Source organism: Caretta caretta, chromosome 3 (genome assembly GCF_965140235.1).
Source record: "Caretta caretta isolate rCarCar2 chromosome 3, rCarCar1.hap1, whole genome shotgun sequence".
Lineage (NCBI taxonomy): Eukaryota > Metazoa > Chordata > Testudines > Cheloniidae > Caretta > Caretta caretta.
The window spans coordinates 60,828,930-60,847,751 of NC_134208.1; the positions used below are offsets into that span (position 1 = coordinate 60,828,930).

At 40.5% G+C, this 18,822-nt stretch overlaps 1 protein-coding gene across 1 annotated transcript in view; it reads right to left on the reverse strand.

The window, feature by feature from the left end:
- IMPG1 (interphotoreceptor matrix proteoglycan 1) overlaps positions 1–18,822 on the reverse strand; it is a 97,774-nt gene that overhangs the window by 16,563 nt on the left and 62,389 nt on the right. The window lies entirely within an intron of this gene.

Sequence of the window (18,822 nt, forward strand, 5' to 3'; positions counted from 1 at the left end):
GACTTAGTAAGAAAATGGAGGAAAATGCTCAGTCCACATGGTTACGTGCTGAGCTTTGTGTGTGCTTTGTTTAAGTGATAATTACACTTTGTAAGTGTTTCCCTAACTTCTGCTAACGCACTGTGTGGCACTGTCCCACTGTCGGTTTACACTGACTGAAAGTGCAGGTTGCAGCTTTGACTTGTCTGCTTGGATCAATGCAGGGCTTGAGTCATTCCTGGCCACTCCCGCTTTGTGAAAGATTAAAGATGGCATTTGCCACTGACCTCAAAATGTGGTTGTACAAACCTGTGCCTCCTCCTCAGATACAAAATACGTCTTTTGTATTTATGCTATTTCAAAAACAAACAAAACCCTCCTAAAGAATCATTTGCTGCATTTAAAACAACCCATTTGCCCCCCGATTATAGGGTCCCTTCAGATGCCTGCTGGAGCTCAGAGGCAGTCTAGGAATGTGTCGCTGAAATTCAAATCTTAAGCATGAAGAATGAGACTGTTTGAATTCAAACAAGCAGCTAACTTACTGTAGTAAGATAACAGAAAATGACAGATTTCAACTTCAGACTAAAGAGGGTAACTTCACTCTTTCCCAGTGGTGCCCTTGTTAGGGGGCTAGATGGGCTCCTAGTCAAAACACCTGACTTGACTTGGCAGGAAAGTGAGGGTGATTTCCAGCCTCTGATGGAATCTGCTCCATCTTTGGACACTACTTTATAATCCCTGCCAGAGATCACTTATCCTGGCAGTATCCTTCAAAAATACTTCTGAAGAGCAAATATTTCCCCTTAGAATGGACTGGACTGGGGGGAGAGAGGGAAAAAAAGAGGTATTTTCAAAATATTCCCAAGTACAGTTATCCCTAAACCCTCCATATGATCTCTCCTCTCTTCAAATGACACAAGTTGTGAGCCTGCGCTTATCCAATCTGTAGGGTTAGGAACAAATATGCATTTCCACGAGAGAGAACCTTAGTATAAATGCGTTGCCTCGTCTCTTGATAATGGTTACAGGAGACCTTTTCTGTTAAATGGGAAAGTAAAGAAATATGCTACTCCCTCACCCCTCCTGTCTGCAGATAAATCCTGTCAATCAGAGTGTCTCCAAGTCTAAAGGGAATTCTTGTCCTTTCGTGAGCCCATTCTTAAAATATTGCTGCCACTCACTGTTCTTTTAATTACCAATGAGAATTCTTTCATATGTTAGCTGAAAGCTAGTGTTCCTTGGTGGGGAGCTACAAAAATCTCCAAGTCCTCTTTCCTTTAGGATGATCAGACATTCAAAATAGATGCCCTGTACCAAAATCTGCCCTCAACTGTATGTGCAGTTCTAAAGACTTCAGAATTAGGCCCTTGAAAAAAAAAATTAGTCTTCCTGTCTTAGTCACCACCTTGTGCAAGGTGGGAAAATAACGGGTACATATTTTCTTTCATTCATCATTTTGTTTTCCCATGGCTTTGTTATGTGGAGATATATATTCAAATTGATAATTCACTGACCTACCCTGTTTGAGGTATGTTTGGTCAAAGCACTTAAAAAGAGGCTGGTCTTGTGGTTAAGATAATGCAGTGGGCCTTGGAAGATCTGGGTTCAATTCTCAAACTTCCTATGTGATTGTGAGAAAGTCCATTGATCTCTCTCTCTACTTCAATTTCCATTCTTAGAGCTGTTGTGATTCATTCATGTCTGAGAGGCTCTCAGATCCTATGGTGAGAGGGGCATAGAAGTGCCTTGATAGATGTTTTTGACCTAGAAGGAAACCTTTGGACTGTTTGTCATGGTTTATGACGTTAGCAGTTGGGATGGCATTGCTCAGACGACAGCACTCTGTCATTTGGCATCATCTCGTATCATTGAGTTTATACACTTTTGCCAGTATCGGTTTCTAGGGTAAAAGCAGGTACAAATGTTAAGTCATTCCTTCCTATAAGCTGAGTTCTAGAGTGCTTCATTTTTTTCAAGCGCTCTCCATCTTTTGGATGAATGGATGAACAAAGGTCTTTCTGACTGTCCAGCTTGAACAATTTATTGCCCTTTCTGAAAAAGAATAAGGGTGCAATGGGGTACAGTTCCTTCTTGGGTAAAGCAGAGTCTGTTAACAGCCTTATGGCAGCTGCTTCTGCCTACACAGTCACTACATCAGTTTACTCCACTGCAAACTGCTTGAATACCAGTATGAAAGGCACCATGCAAAAATCAGATTCCAATACTGCTTTAGGCAGGCATTGAGTAACAGGACCGTATATTGTATTTCTGTAATTTGCTGATATTTACCTTGGAAAATACAAATACTAGGCAAAGTTTTGTTAAATACTTGAGTTTACTATGACAGTAACATTGTATCCCAAAGCATATCACAGTACCCTTGTGGCTATGCAAGAAACAGTCACTCAGAAACAAACACCTGGCTTGCTACAGGGAAGATAATTGGAGAGATTACATCCTGTAATTTACTCCCCTTCTGGAAGTAGCAGAATCAGAGGTTTGGGGAGGAAGCAACAACAGATAGCAAGGGCATTGGAAGGTGGCTGAATATATCTCTTGCCCTTCTGAAGATAGGGGTTATTAATTATATACTACAGTGGTGAACACTCTATAAAAATAGGACACACAGGCAGCGGGTGATAGGAGGCGGCTTGTGGCTCATTGTCTCTTTCTTCCCTGTTACAAGCCCGGCAAACCTTCCCGACCAATTCTGCTGCCTTCTCCTTCATAAGTGCAGACCCCTATTCGTTGAACACCTTATTATTTTGGACAAAAGTACCCTTAGTCATAACAGTATCCTTATTTAGATAAGGTGATTTTTCTAATTAATAGGTAAACTTTGATTCTGATTGCTGGTTGAATGATTAGGGACAGGTTCTGATCTCATTTACTTCAGGAGTGAGCTGACAGAAAAGAGTGGAACTACCTGGGTATAAGACCTGGCCAAGTGAGATGAAGCTAACTGGATTTGAATTGAGCATTAAAAGCTCAGCGCAATGATTCTAGGAAGCTGAACAGGTTGTATGGAAAGAAGAATTATATCCTGGTGACATTGTATAGCTAGATGTTAAAATCAGTCAGAACACCAGTTTGCTTACATTACACAACTGCATTTTGACAGATCACCCACCTAATGGCTCCTTCTTCAAGTGACTTTTATATAAAATACACACCATGCAACAACGTTCAACACTAAAAGGAAGTCAGAGCATTGACACTTGGGGAAAAGAAAACAGTACTGTTAAATCCATGAGTGACACTATTGATTGTTGGATGCTATGAAAGTGTAAAAACACCACTGAATGAAATGGAGAGGCTGAGGGCGTATTTATTCTAAGACCACTTTACAGATCCCTGAAAGTGCAAAGGGGCTATAAAATGAGAGTCAATCTATATTTTCTTCCACACAAGAGTGCAGGCACAACATACAATTTGCACTGTTGAAAATGTAATACAGGAACTATCGTCCTATTAGGGCCAGAAGAGAAATCTCAGGACACTGGATGAAACTGAAGCCATGTACAGTATTCAGTTACATTAATGGTGTATGTGATGTCCACAGTAAATGCTATACCAAAGTATGGGGCCTTAACATTTGATTAAAATCCTCAGGTGCTGCCACAATAGAAACAATAAACAATAATACAACTGCATACACAATTAGTTTGTCAGTGCAAAGACCTCCTCCTGTGTCATTCAGCATTAAAACTGGGGTCCATACTGCAAATACCATCAAATCAGAAACTGAGTATGTATATCTCATAAACTGAAGTTGCAGAAACGTTTCTAAATACAAAAATAATGAACTCCCTCTGCCCTTATCCAAGTAAATTGGGTTTTGGTTAGCACAAACAGGTAGAGCTGTGTATATGACAGTCAATAGGCATATATGCTAAACAGTCTCCTTTAGTTGTAATATATGTGTGTGTGTGTATAAATTTAATAAAATCAAATTACAGGAGCTTTAAAATCTATATCCCCATTTTATTGACAGCTGTAGCAATAAATCATTCCCATTTCCTCACTTTCATGATTTGTTGTGACACTGATCAATCAGGGAATGGGCAGAGTTTTATATCAAATAAACCTAACCATGTCCTGTGGTAAATAAGTCCTCTCTTTTATTGATGGCACAATCAGCTGTTAGATTGACAGTGAATAAGACAAGATTGCAGTGAGGTACAAGTGTGCTCAGAAATAGGTTTTAGTTTGGTGGAGATTAGTGTTGGATAAACAATTTTTTTAGGAAAATCACCAACCCTCTGCAGCATCCCTGTCCCAAAATGATAAATTAAAATGGAATATTTATGGGCTTGAGTTTGGCAGACTGTGAAATTGTAATGGTATTTGTGAGACAGGTAGTTTTAAGTGACTCATCTGAATTCACACAGTGAATTTTAGGCCTTGAATACAATACAATTCTGATGCCCAGCCCTGTGTGTTAGCAACAATGCATCTATATTACGATAGTAATAACTCAAACACTACTTGTGAAGATGAGTACTATTTCTTTATAGCAGGAATCTAGGCAGAAGAGGGTTTGGGAGAAGTGCTAACAGAAACTCTGCAGTGAAGCAGAGGGAGAGAGACTAGGTTTAGGGATAATATTGCTTACTTATTTTAATAAATTACCTTAATCAGCGTGAGAGGAAAGTGACTCTGTGATATTCTCAAATATTGTCCTATGACAGCGTATTGTTGTGTTAGACTGTTATTGTGGAAGATTATAGTATTTTTAAAAGCACTTCCTGTGATGTCGTATGGGGGTGGCGTCTCGTGCATAGCGGGAACCATGCAGCTGTTCATCCGTGCTCAGAAGCTGCACACCCTAGGTGTCTGGACAGGAAACAGTAGCTCACATTAAGGCTCAGATTGAGTCCCTGGAGGGCACGGCACCTGAGGATCAGGTGGTTCTCTTGGGTGGAACTCCCTTGGAGGACAAATCTCTCATTGGGCAATGTGGCATCAGCGAGTTTACCACCCTGGAGGTGGCTGCTCACATGCTGGATGGTAAGGTCCATGGCTCCCTGGCTTGTGCTGGGAAGGTGAGAGGCCAGACTCCCAAGGTTGCCAAGCAAGAGAAGAAGGAGGAGGAGACTGGCCGTGCCGAGAGACACATGCAGTACAATCGGGGCTTTGGCAAGAAGAAGCCAAACTCCTAAATGCCCACTGCTAACTCCTAAATGCCACACCTCACCCAATAAAGCAGATGTCACCCGAAAAAACAAAACAAAACCTGTAAGAGTAACAATACTCCCTAACAATTGGTACTGTACTGATAAAATAGTTTGATATTATGACTCCTGAGTTCTATCCTGTGCAACTACTCTCTTTATAACCCTCATTAACCAAAATCTGCTAGGTGCTATATATACATATAGAAAGACCCTGCTTTGAAGAACCTATGTTCTGAAAGATACAAAGCAGATGAAAGGTGAGGGGGAAATGGGACACAACACCCAAGCAAAGTGATCAGGGTGATGGTTGGCAGATGTATTGCTAGTTCTCCATCTCTCTTGGTTTTAACTGGGCTTTCCGGATTTATAAGAAATACCTTAAATGCATGTTGAGCTGAAGGGCATAGGACAAAGATGTTGCAGTGGGGGAGGTTTAGATTGGATATTAGGAAAAACTTTTTCACTAAGAGGGTGGTGAAACACTGGAATGCGTTACCTAGGGAGGTGGTAGAATCTCCTTCCTTAGAGGTTTTTAAGGTCAGGCTTGACAAAGCCCTGGCTGGGATGATTTAACTGGGAATTGGTCCTGCTTCGAGCGGGGGGTTGGACTAGATGACCTCCAGGGGTCCCTTCCAACCCTGATATTCTATGATTCTATGTTGGGTCTGGTTCTCAAGGATGCTGAGCTCCCACATTTTCAACTGAAATCAGTGGGAGCTGCAGGTCACCAGTACACACGTCTGAAAAGTCAGAGCCAAGATTCAATCTTAAGAGGGTCTGGGTTCCAATAATAAAATGCCTTTATTATTGGAAATGTTTTATAGCTTATATGAACATTTATTCCAATATTACACAAATCTTTAAAAGTCCCTTTCGGGGTGAATTTACCAGCTACCTACAAAGGGAAGTTGTAACCATTGTCAGCATCAGAATAATCAATTTAAATGATAAATTAGGGCCTAGGAAACAGAGGCCCCAGTTCTCAGTCCCTCCATGGCTAAGACCCTGAATAGAGGGCAGCAGGGGGGCAAAGTTGGGTATGAGACATCTTTGTGCTTCCTGTGGTCTGGGGACATTTGGGGTTGGTGCACAACCACCAATGTAGGTTAGAAGAGCCTCAGGTCTACTCAACCCCCGGTGGGCCGCGACACACAGAGAATAGCTTTATCATCCGGTGTTCTAGCCGTGCCCCCAACTTGCCCCTTCACACCAAGGACAGTGGATGGCAGCAGCTCTAACAGTGCTACACCAGAGGGGATTTACAAAGAGGGACCCTCCCACAGACCATTTTTGCGCCCTTTACGCTACCAGAGCGATATAAAGGCTCCTTACTGCAACAGAGAAGCAGTTCCAGAATCTTTGCATTGTGCTGAGCCTTGTGATTGAGTCCTCGTTTTCTTTTGTGTTTGAATAAGCATGTGTCATATAACACAAGACAGTGTTCCAAAAGACCCTCCATTAAAATCAGTAGAAAAATGAGCGTCAGCCATTTTATGGCAAGCTGCATGGCTCAGCTTCTGTTTGCTCACTGTTCATAACTGATTTTTGATCAAATGATCCTTCTGAGTTGTTAATGCATGAATGAAATATGTAGAAGTTTTGAATCCAAAGACCTTTGCCTTTGGACATTTCCCATTGTTTCTCTGAGTTTTTACTAGACTGTTAACTATTTACTAGATAAACGATTAAGGATACGGAACCATGCTGATAACATTTCTTCAAAGACACTGTTTATAAAGCTTTGGCACTGTATGAAAAAGTGAAACTTTTGCATTTTATTTTGGATTTTCCCAGATGAAGAATGGAAATCCCCACCATGTTGTCTGATAATGAGGCTATTATGATGTCTAAAACTAAACTGCTGTTGGCATACGTGTCTAAACATTAAATTAAAAGAGGCCATTTCCTGAACACTCTGCAATATTAAATCGCTGTAAGAATGATTTTCTAGACACAGAGTTTAATTCCTCAACAGGGAGAACAAATCATGTGGATCTGAGTCACCAAAAAGAATCCTGGCTGTGATCATAAGGTGTTTATTTTACTTATAAAGTTAGATTATCCTTTTGTAATTATTAAAAAACAAATCAACCCCCCAACCTCATTCTCTAAGAACAAGGAATTATTTTCCCTACAGGGTATAATAGTCTTGGAAAGCTCTATTACCTTGTCTGCATATTTTTTTTCTAGAAAAAAGTTTCAGAGGAAAAATTTGACGCAGCTCTAATCTCGAGTCTTAAACAACCTCAGGTCTCCTAGCCGTTCCTACTAGGGTTACCACCAGTGCTGAGCTGCCAAAATCTTAACAACGGGTTCCCTCCTCACCCCACGAGGGGGTCATTGCCCACCCCCGCCCCCTGGGACTCCTGCCCCATCCAATCCCCCGTGTTCCTTGATGCCCCCCCCCAGAACCCCTGCCCCATCCACCCCCTCCCCTGTCCCCGTCTGCCCCCAGAACCAGGCAGGAGGGTTTCGTGGGCACCATAGTGGGTGCCCACCCCACCCCTAAGAGCCAGAGGGACCTGCCGGGGGCGAGGTGGGGAGTTCTGGCAGTGCTTACTTGGGGCAGCTCCCAGGAAGCATCTGGCAGGTCCCTCTGGCTCCTAGGGGTGGGGGAGCGCAGCTAGGGGGGGAGCAGGGGGAGTGGCCGCTCCCGCACTGATCACATCAAAAGTGGCACCTTAGGCGCTGGAGCACCCCAGGGAAAATTTGGTGGGTGCAGAGCCCCCACCGGCAGCTCTCCGCCCCGCGCCCGGCCCCAGATCACCTCACCTCCGCTCCGCCTCCTCCGCTGAACGCGCTGCCCCGCTCTGCTTCTCCACCCCCCCTTCCCACGAATCAGCTGTTCGGCAGGAGGCCTGGGAGGGCTGAGAAGCAGGCGGTGGCTTCACACTCAGGCCGAGGGATGCGGAGGTGAGCTGGGGCGGGAAGCGGTTCCCCTGCACGGCCCCTCCCGGGTTACCTGCTGCGGGGCGGGCAGCCCTCCTCGTGCCCCTCCCGCCCCAGCTGCCCTCTGCTCCGCCTCCCTGGGCCTGAGCAGGAAGCCGCGGCCTGCTTCTCAGCCTGCCCCAGCTTCCCACGCAAACAGCTGATTCGTGGGAAGCCGGGGGTAGGGTGGCGGAGAAGCAGAGAGGGGCGGTGCGTTCGGGGGAGGACCTGGAGGCGGAATGGAGGTGAGCTGGGGCTGGGAGTGGGGCGGGGAACTGCCGGTGGGTGCTCTGCACCACCAAATTTTCCCCTTGGGTGCTCTAGGGCTGGAGCTCCCATGGAGTCTGCGCCTAAGGCGCCACTTTTGGCCAGTTAAATTTAGAAGCCCTTTTAGAACCGGTTGTCCCTCGCTCAACAACCAGTTCTAAAACGGCTTCTAAATTTAACCACCGGTTCTAGCTAACCGGTGTGAACCGGCTCCAGTTCAACACTGGTTATCACTTGTCCTGAAATTTTCAGGGCAGTCCCAATTTTCACAGGTCTATTTTGCATTCTACAACCCTAGCCCAGGACTATTCAATGGTATGTAGTTGCTAACTGTTGTTTAACAAGGCCTGAATTTATTTTGGGAGTCCTCATGCATTGCAGTTGTGCACTGTCATCATATTACCTGTGAAGATGCAGGTGACATCACACTGCCTCTGGGTGAAAACTTGATTTTGTACCACAGGACAAATACAAATGGATAGTAAATATTGTACACATACACACAAAAACTACATTAAAATAACACTATTAAGGTTGTGAAGTCAACTCAGGAGATAGAAAATGCCAGAATTAAGGTTGCCTGTACCACTTTAATTTGGGCCCCCTTTTTGTACATGTATTATGATACAGTCTAATTATATTGCAGATGAAGGGTTAGACTCAACAATATTGCTTCCATTCCATGATCTGAATGGGAGGGTGCGGTAGTGGTCACAGACTCTTACTGCCCTAAGTTTAACTCCTTCTGCCATGTCCCCTCCAACTGGTCCTTGCCCAGTCCTTTTCTACCTTGGCTTAAAAAATTAACTTAAAAAAAAGCAAAGATGTCTCTACTGAGCATGTGTGAACTTCAGTTTTTCAGAGCCTTATCACCTGGCCAAATGTGTGGGTGAACTTTTCAGAGGCACATCCCTGATACATAGGCCACTCTGCCAAATTTCAAGTCCGTGTTTCAAAGCATGGAGGTGTGAGAGCTTTTCAAAGAAAAAGCTATGAGAATTTTTTAATGTGGGCAAAACAAAGTGTTTTCTCCTAGTCTTGGTCTCAGGAATGGCTGAACAATTTGGGCTGATTTCTCCCCCCCCCCCCCCCCCCAAAAAAAATTAATTTAGCCTGAGGCAACACTCAATATATAAAATTTCAGTCCAAACTGTTAAAATCTCGCAAAGTTATAAGCCCCTGAAAACAGGCTCTTTTAATGGGAAGTGTCAGCAACCTTAATAATTGGTGATGCTACTAACACAATCTATAATACATACTACAGACTAGAGAAAATTTACTCTCTAAGGGTATGTCTTCATTGGAGTGGGAGAATTAATTTCCAGTTCAAGGAGATGTACCCGCATTAGCTCTGATCGACCTAGCGTGCTAAAAGTACAAGTGTAGCTTCAGCAGTAGGGCTGGCTTGCTACCTTGTATACATACCTAGTGTTTTGAATGCATATGTATTTGGGGAAGCTAGACCCTTCTGCAGCTCGCGCTGCCATGGCTACACTTACACTTTTAGCATGCTAGCTTGATCTGAGCTAGCGTGGCTATATCTCCTTGAGCTAGGAATTACTTGTCCATCTTGAAATGTAGCCACACCCTAGATCGGAGAGCTATTTTCTTCACATACATGAAACAATGACATCTAAATTTAAACCACAAGATCTTCAGTTGTATTTATTACAGCCCCATATTCAGTGTGCTGATCAGTGAGGACCCCAGTATGGGGATGCAGCTCCTTAGGTAACCATAAGCTCAAATGCACACTGCCATACTTGGGTATGCCATAATTTTCATGGAAATAACGGAAGTTAATTTCGTGTGACCCTCCTTCCACTGTGTGCTCCTGCCCCATAGCATTTCTGAGTGTTCCTTCAGTGATCCCCATTGTGTCCGTCTTGGCAATCTTGTTCACTTAGAAATTCTACTCATTACAGTTTTCTGAGGGACTTGGTTCCAGTGATCTTTATTCTGAATTCATTTTTTTTTCAATTTGCATTCCCACATGCCTTGTCTCATAATTTCTTATGGTCTAAAAATACTAACTCAACTTGGCATTTTCTGTTTCATTAAGGACTTTATATACCTCAATTAGATATTTGCCTGTGGCTTTTTCCTTCAAGGCATTTGATGCTTCTGTTTATATATAAAAGCCCTGCTCTTTTCACTGATAGTTCCTTACCTGTGGGCTCCACAGCCTCCTTTGATGCTGAATTCTTTCAAGTGCTACTGCTAAGAACATGGTTTTTTTAATGAGGTGTTGGTGAAGAATTAGTGCCTTTAAGATAAAAACACAGACAAGGGACTGCGTAGGACATTTTATATATCTGATTTTATATCTATCTATCTATCTTTATGCACCTTTACTAACTTCATACATTTGTGGAACTTGCAGGTTGAATTTTAGGTCTTGCGGGTCTTTGGCACTATCAAGGTTCTTCAATGTAAGCACAGTTCTATGGAGTAACCTGTTCCAAAATATGTGCATATCCCTGACTGAAGTGGAAAAGAGGTTTGTGGGGGCCACTATTTTATGAGGAGGTGTTCAAAGATATCCCCAATGTCTCTGTGCAGCATTACTTGACTCCACTTCATGATTAATCTCTTCAATGGGGGAAGACACTGCAGTGTAAAAAATACTAAGGGGTTGACACTGGGCCTGATCCAGCATCCATTGAAATCAACAGGAATCCTTCCATTAACTTCAAAGGGCTTAGGTCAGGCCGGGTGGGATGATGTTTCCAGAAATGCTGCATTTTGAAGGCAGGACTCTCAAAATCAATGCACTAACCCAGCTGTTTGCTGAAGTATATTCTGAGCATAGTGATGTGAAAGAGACAGCATTTCCCTTTTCTCCCACCTGTCTTATTAACTAATACTATAAACTGCCTAAAATAGTTATCTCTAATTAGAGGATCATCAAGCAAGAGCAGTGTGGGGTTATTGTCCCTGCGTTTTATGAGAATACCAAAATGGGGTGAGCCTAATTAGAAACCTGACATGACAGGAAGTCAGTGGTGGGTCATGAAAGCTACCGTACAGTCATGTGAAAGAAGGTCAGGGTTATTGTTCAGTGAACCCTTAACTCACTTATTATTCAACTCTCCAAATAAAATAACACCTTAGTTTTCAAATGTTGTAAAACTCAGTCCTACAAATAACAGGTTGCTAGAAGGGATGAACTGCTTGAGTCCAGAATAATCCTGAGGGTACGGAGTCAGTAAGGACATGTACAATGAAAACAGATTGTAAAATTACCTTGATAGCTTCATTAGTATATTAGGTGCTACTTTCAGTGGTTTATTAAAACCATAATTTTGTATTAAAATTCTTCATTAAAGAGAACAATGTGCTATTTGTATTTATCAGTATTAAATTCCTTCTCAAACAAGCCACACACCATGTCAAACAAGAAGGTCTAGATGAAATCAGTGTTTAAATGAATGAAGGCAGTGGAGCAACAGAAAAATTGAGACGCAAAGCATCTCTGAGATGAATGTACTTTAAAAAAGAAGCTGACTCAATGATGAGCAATGAGAAGCTTACCCAAAACCATAATACTGGGGGTAGGACTCACCACTCCAATTCCCGTTGCAGACTGATATGCAATCAAAGCTCAAAAGTGCAAATATGTTGACATATCCAAGTGTTTAAAATGAGGGATGTTATCAATATAACCAAAAACTTTACAGAACACCTGACAATTTAAAGAAATGTGTAGCTAGGTACATGAGATGTTGCTGAATTGCGACTGTGGATAATATATTTTATTCTGGAGCTTTCTAAAGCATGGCATAAGTAAGGGATAGGTGTACCATTTTTGTGTGGATTAGGTGGGAGCAATTTTAAATTAAATTTTGACAAGCCTCATAAACAATGCATATACTCTAGAACTGAGGAAGTGATTTGAAATGAAATTCTAAATAGGACGCTTAAAACCCTAGAGTCCTTTTCTTCTTTTCTCTACTGATAGAGCAACATGACAAATTACCATTATCTGCAAGATGAAGACCAACATAATACTCGGACATGCAGCTCTGTGGTACCAGAGTTTATTAGTCTATGCAATAACATAAACAATACAAAAGTCCCATGAGATAAGAACATGGCGCCTCATTTTCTAAAACCAAAACCAAACATAATATTGAATGTTTTAAAAAGGAAAACTGACTATGATCAACTCTGAGGTGCCCCGGCCTCTCCAGCATTTCTGTACTTACAAGGGAAAATAATGAAAATAGCCTTCACATAGGTTCTCAGTTCAAGCAAATGCCTATATCTGGAAATCACTGAAAGAACAGATATTTTATATTCCTAAGCCAATATGCCTTTGAAATGATGTATGCAATCATCTTATTTTTCATATTCCTGACACTACTAGAGTGTGTGTAAGAGAGAAATTGAAGGGTCTGTCCAAACGTGGGGGCCCTACTGTTTTGGAGAAATATCTGTTGTGTGTGGCTACCACATACTTCAATTTGGCCAGCTTGATAAACACTATAGCCCAGATCCTTAATTTAGGAGTCTTTTGATTTCAGTGGGAGTGGGACACCTAAATACCTTTAAGGATTTGGGCCAAGGTGGGCAAATTGCTGGTAATCTCCAAATGCTTTTTGCCACTTGAGCAAAGCAAAGCAACACAGATATCTTTTGCCTTAACTGGACAGTCAAATTAGGTTCATGGATGCTTTGCATCACCAGAGCAGTTTAAAGTAGCCAAGGCATAACTGGTGAATCTGGCCCTAAATGCGAGGACTCAGGCAGGTCAGATGCTAGTAAAAATGGCTACAATCAAACATGGTACAAATAGGCACAGTATGAGCTTCCTCACATTTCTGCCAATTAATCCATATCCTTCTTGACCTACATAGTTCCACTTTTGAGCATGTCCTCCAAAGGGATGGCTAGTCATGTTGAATTATGCCTGATTCTGAGATGCAGAACAATTTGTCTAATGGAGGGAATAGAATAAGACCCTCAAATTCACTTTACTAGTGATCCAAACCAGGTTACGCCAAAGTCTACACAGATGAAAGGCTTACAAATAGGGCTGTCAAGTGATTACAAAAATTAATCACAATTTAAAAAATCACATGGTTAAAAAATGAACTGCAATTAATTGTACTGTTAATAACAGAATAACATTTATTTAAATATTTTTGGATGTTTTCTACATTTTCAAATATATTGATTTCAATTACAACACAAAATACAAAGTGCACAGTGCTCACTCTATTTATTTTTTATTACAAGTATTTATACTGTAAAAACAAAAGAAATAGTATCTTTCAATTCACCTAATACAGCTACTGTAGTGCAATCTCTTTATCATGAAAGTTGAACTTATAAATGTAGAACTATGTACAAAAAAATAACTGCATACAAAAAATAACTGCATTCAAAAATAAAACAATGTAAAACTTTATAACCTACAAGTCCACTCAGTCCTACTTCTTGTTTAGCCTATTGCTCAAATAAGTTTGTTTACATTTGCAGGCGACCAGGCTGCCCGCTTCTGGTTTACAATGTCACCCGAAAGTGAGAACATGTGTTCAAATGGCACTGCTGTAGCTGGCATTGCAAGATATTGACGTACCAGATGCACTAAAGATGCATAGTCCCTTCATGCTTCAACCACCATTCCAGAGGACATGCATCATGCTGATGACGGGTTCTGCTTGATAACTATCCACAGCAGCGTGGACCAACACATGTTCATTTTCATCATCTGTGTTAGCTGCCACTAGCAGAAGGTTGATTTTCTTTTTTGGTGGTTTGGATTCTGTAGTTTACGCATCGGAGTATTGTTCTTTTAAGACTTCTGAAAGCATGCTTCAAACCTCATCCCTCTCAGATTTTGGAAGACACTTCAGATTTGAAGGCACTTCGACCTTGGGTTGAGTACTGTAGCTATCTTTAGAAATCTCAGTTTGGTACTCTCTTTGTGTTTGTCAAATCTGCAGTGAAAGTGTTCTTAAAACAAACAACATGTACTGGGTCATCATCTAAGACTACCATCATATGAAATATATGTCAGAATGTGGGTAAAAAAGAGCAGGAAACATACAATTCTCCCGCAAGGAGTTGATTCAGAAATTTAATTAATGCATTTTTTTTAACAACCATCATCAGGATGGAACCATGTCCTCTGGAACGGTGGCCAAAGCGTGAAGGGGCATATGGTAAACATTCGTATCTGGCATATAAATATCTTGCAGTGCCGACTACAAAAGTGCCATGTGAACACCTGTTCTCACTTTCAGGTGATGTTGTAAATAAGAAGCAGGCAGCATTATCTCCTGTAAACAAATTTGTTTGTCTTAGTGATTGGCTGAACAAGAACTAGGACTGAGTAGACTTGTAGGTTCTGAAGTTTTATATTGTTTTGTTTTTGAGAGCAGTTATGTAACAAAACTAAATTTGTAAGTTGCACTTTCATGATAAAGAGATTGCACTACAGTACTTGTATGAGGTGAATTGAAAATACTATTTCTTTTATCATTTTTATAGTGCAAATATTTGTAATAAAAATAATAGAAAGTGAGCACGGTACACTTTGTGTATTCTGTGTTGTAACTGAAATCAATATATTTGAAAATGTAGAGAAACATCCAAAAATATTTAATAAATGGCAATTAGTATTCTATTGTTTAACAGTGCAATTAAAGCTGCAAATAACCGTGATTAATTTTTTGAGTTAATTGCATGAGTTAACTGCTATTAATTGACAGCACTACTCACAAACCAAGTCCTGTACAGCTGCACTCTTTGCTCCTCCAAGCTATGTAAACAGCTAGGATAAAGTACTGGATTCCAAAATGAAATTTCTGGTGGAAATATTTTCAGTTCCTAAAAATCTTTTCACTGGGAGGGCAAAACTGAGGAACTGAATTCCTCTAGTCTGCTCACAAATATGAGGTAGCTTGACTTGGCTACAGCCAGAAAATGAATAGCCAACTGCGTAATAATATTCCCCTTTTACTTAATTACCCAGTCAGTTTCCAGTTATAGCCATTCCAACCATCAGAAGCATCCTCTGTTAGAAACTCCTGTTGGTGCAATTTGCATGGCAGCTTCCAATTACTTACAGAGTATGTGGTAATGAAGAAAATATATTCTTTTCTGTCACCAGCTCAGTTACTGGTCAATGGCACCAATGTTCCCATCTGCAAAGGAATAGCATAGCTTTAATCAGACAAAAAATTCTTTGAATGAAGGGGGAAAATTGAAATGAAAGTTAAATCTATTAATGCAACTAAATGAGCAAGAAACTCATTTTTATAATAATTTCTGCAGAAAGGCTTCTATTAATCAAATGCCATACTGACACACACAATGATGTCATTCCTTTATGGGGCTAACGCGTTAGATTTCTACCTGCTTGGAGAAAAGCCCTACAGAATAATAGACCAAAGCATTAGAAAGGGAATTGACTCTTTCTTGTAGACCATGGGCATCATTACTTGTAATAGTGCTTAATCCTTTCATGAATTTACTTTTCCACGAACTACTGGAAATTGAACAGTGTCACACTGAGAAGTAGTGTTAAGAATTTAATAGAATAACCTACAGTATGTTCAAACAATAGTCAGGGCCAATTTTTTTAATGTGCATGAACAGACTCAGATGTGCAAGAACAAATGTCTATATGTATATGCATCAAGAGTTACACGTGTATTTCGGATTTTTCATAAGTTCAAATGAGCCCACACAATTTATTATATACACTATTGAAAATTTGGCCCTGTGTGTCTGTTTAAATTGACTGATGCCATAATATTTAAAACAACAGTGTCAATACCATCTTTAAAGGATACAGCTATGCCAAGCCACTCTTAAAAATGTCTGGCTTTATCTTATAAATCTAACCCCTAATACTGAAAGGACATTGAACCCCCTAAAAGTTAAGTACAGTGATTTTTAAAATCAAAATTTTAGTTCCATACACATTCCTGGAAGCCAGAATTTCTAACAAAGATAGCACGTAGGACAGGATATTTTTACTGAAAGAGGGAAGAATAATCTTCAAGGTCCCGTAACAGTGTCCCTTTAACCAGTAAGTAACTATAAAGGTTGCAGTGATCTCTGAGCAGTTTCTTACTATATACTGTGTGAGCTTCAATAACCAGACACATACAGGCTGGTGAGGGACAGAATTTCATCCTCAACTCTTAATTTGCAGACTTAAAATAAATCTTAACCATTTCTTTCAAGGTATTATTTTAATGTTACTGCTTTGTTTCCTATTTCTTTAATTAAGAGAAATCTTGCAGAAATGTAGGAAAACTAACACAGTGTATTGGAATGATTCCCTTTGCAGTCTGGGCTATTGTGAAAATGGCTTTTTTTGGAAGCAATTTTTAAAATATGTAGCGTTTAGCTCACAGATTTGTTAGTCTATTCTATAAAGACATTCTGAATGATATTGGAGTAAATTATCTATAGAAACAGCCTCTCTAGATTATCATGTAATTTAAGAATTTCTCTTGTGTTTTTAAGTTTCTTATTATGTCTCTAAGGACAGCGTGTTAATAGCTAGTTTATAAATACATTTTTGGGTGTGTCACATAGGTTTTTAAACTATCAAACAGGTTTTTGCATTTTCAGATTCCATTTGGCACATTTTGGGCTCAAGCATGCGGACTAGCAGAATTTTGTCTGGAAAGGTAACTTTTCTTGACATGTGTTTGAACAGTTTTTTATGCTGCATAGAATAATATCAACAGGTCCATAGAATTATGAGTTACATCTAAAGTATAATATGTTACCAGCTTTGATAACATATATGTATTGCATATTTTTGACACACAAAAGGTGATGAATCATATTTGAAAGCAGTAAAGCTTAATCTTACATTGATGTAACCATTAATTGGAGAGACTGGGTAATTTAAATCTGAAATCATGAAATGTCTATGCAGTGGTCTCTCTCCCCCTCATAGTTCTTGTGAAGAATGCCCAAATGCAACTGACTTTCTTAGTGTTGATTTTTAGTTTAACACTTTAAGCATGATTTGAAGATGTGATATTGATTATTTTATTCTATCTTTTTTTTTTCTATTTAGGTTTTTCTAGTGTTCCCACCATAGTCATAGCTGAGAACCAGACTAAATTACATTTGTCCATATGCTATTCACGTACTGTAATATCGACCGTGCTTTCTGATTTTGAGTCCTCCTTCTCGACTTCTGCCAAAACAATCAGCTTAGTATATATTTTCCGCCCAGTCCCCTTTTAAACATTTCTGGTCAAGAAGTACAGAGCATCCTGTCCTTAGCCTTTTCGGTGGAATTTCTGTGGTCATATTACAGGCCTGCTAGTCACTTTACAGCCACTCTCACTATCAGTTTAAAGATAATTGTCAGACTAATCAAAGCCGTAGATAATGCTTGAAAAAGTTACATAGCTAGACTTACCTTTTCACTCCTTAGAGTACTGGGTGAAGTAGTGCTCCCATAACGAGTATTCTTAGCACTTCTGAAGCAGCCAGTGATAATGAGAAACAGCAAAAGGGTGCACAGAGAATTTGACGGAAAAAAAAATTAAGAGAAGCTTGTCAGTTTCTGATCAAAGAGAATTCACGGAAACCAAAAGAGAGAGTAATGAAAATAGAAGAATTCTTACCCTTTAAAACTGGTGATTTGGGGAAAGGAAAAAATGCCTTTGGTGTCAAGTACATAATATGGACTGAATTCCAATCACTGTGAAACATCTGGAGCAGTTCTTGTAAGAAATAAAAAATGGAGTTTTCTTTGCAATTTGAGTTTAAGATCCGGCCTAGTGGAATGTCATGTTAAAGGTGACATTTTACAATAATGGACCTTTGGGCCGCTGGGAATGAACATGAGGCGGAAAGAATACCAGAAATACAGTCATGTCTATATGATATTCAGCTCTTCCGGAGATCTAGCATCTGATCACTGTCAAATATTAGCTCAGAAGGATGAGCAGAAGACTGTATTAACTGCAGCAGAAATGTGGTGTGTGAAGGAGCCATGCTGTCTTACCTGAGTGCAGGGGTTGGGAGGGTACCAGAGCAGGCTTGGAGGCACAGAACCATGGGGCTTAGGGTGCATAACCACCACCCACTCCTCAGCATGGTCAAAGAATGATCCTAGGAAAATTGAGAGAGGATCCTTGCAGAATCTTCATCTCCCACAGGTATCGGGGGAGCAATCAAGGCCTGTGACTCTATGAAATGTACAAATGCAATATAATGGCAAATGTTTAGGTCATCTCCAGCAGTCCATGTGCTGATTGTTATGTACCACAGGGTCCAAACTAGTTACTTTTAGTGCATTTCCAGAGTGTATCTCTGGGAATGATGCCCTCAGAAATACTATTTCTTATATAATGCTAGAGATTTTATTAATAAAATGCCAATAGAATGCATTAATAACTTTAATTAAAACAACAAGGAGTCCGGTAGCACCTTAAAGACGAACAGATTTATTTGGGCATAAGCTTTCATGTGTAAAACC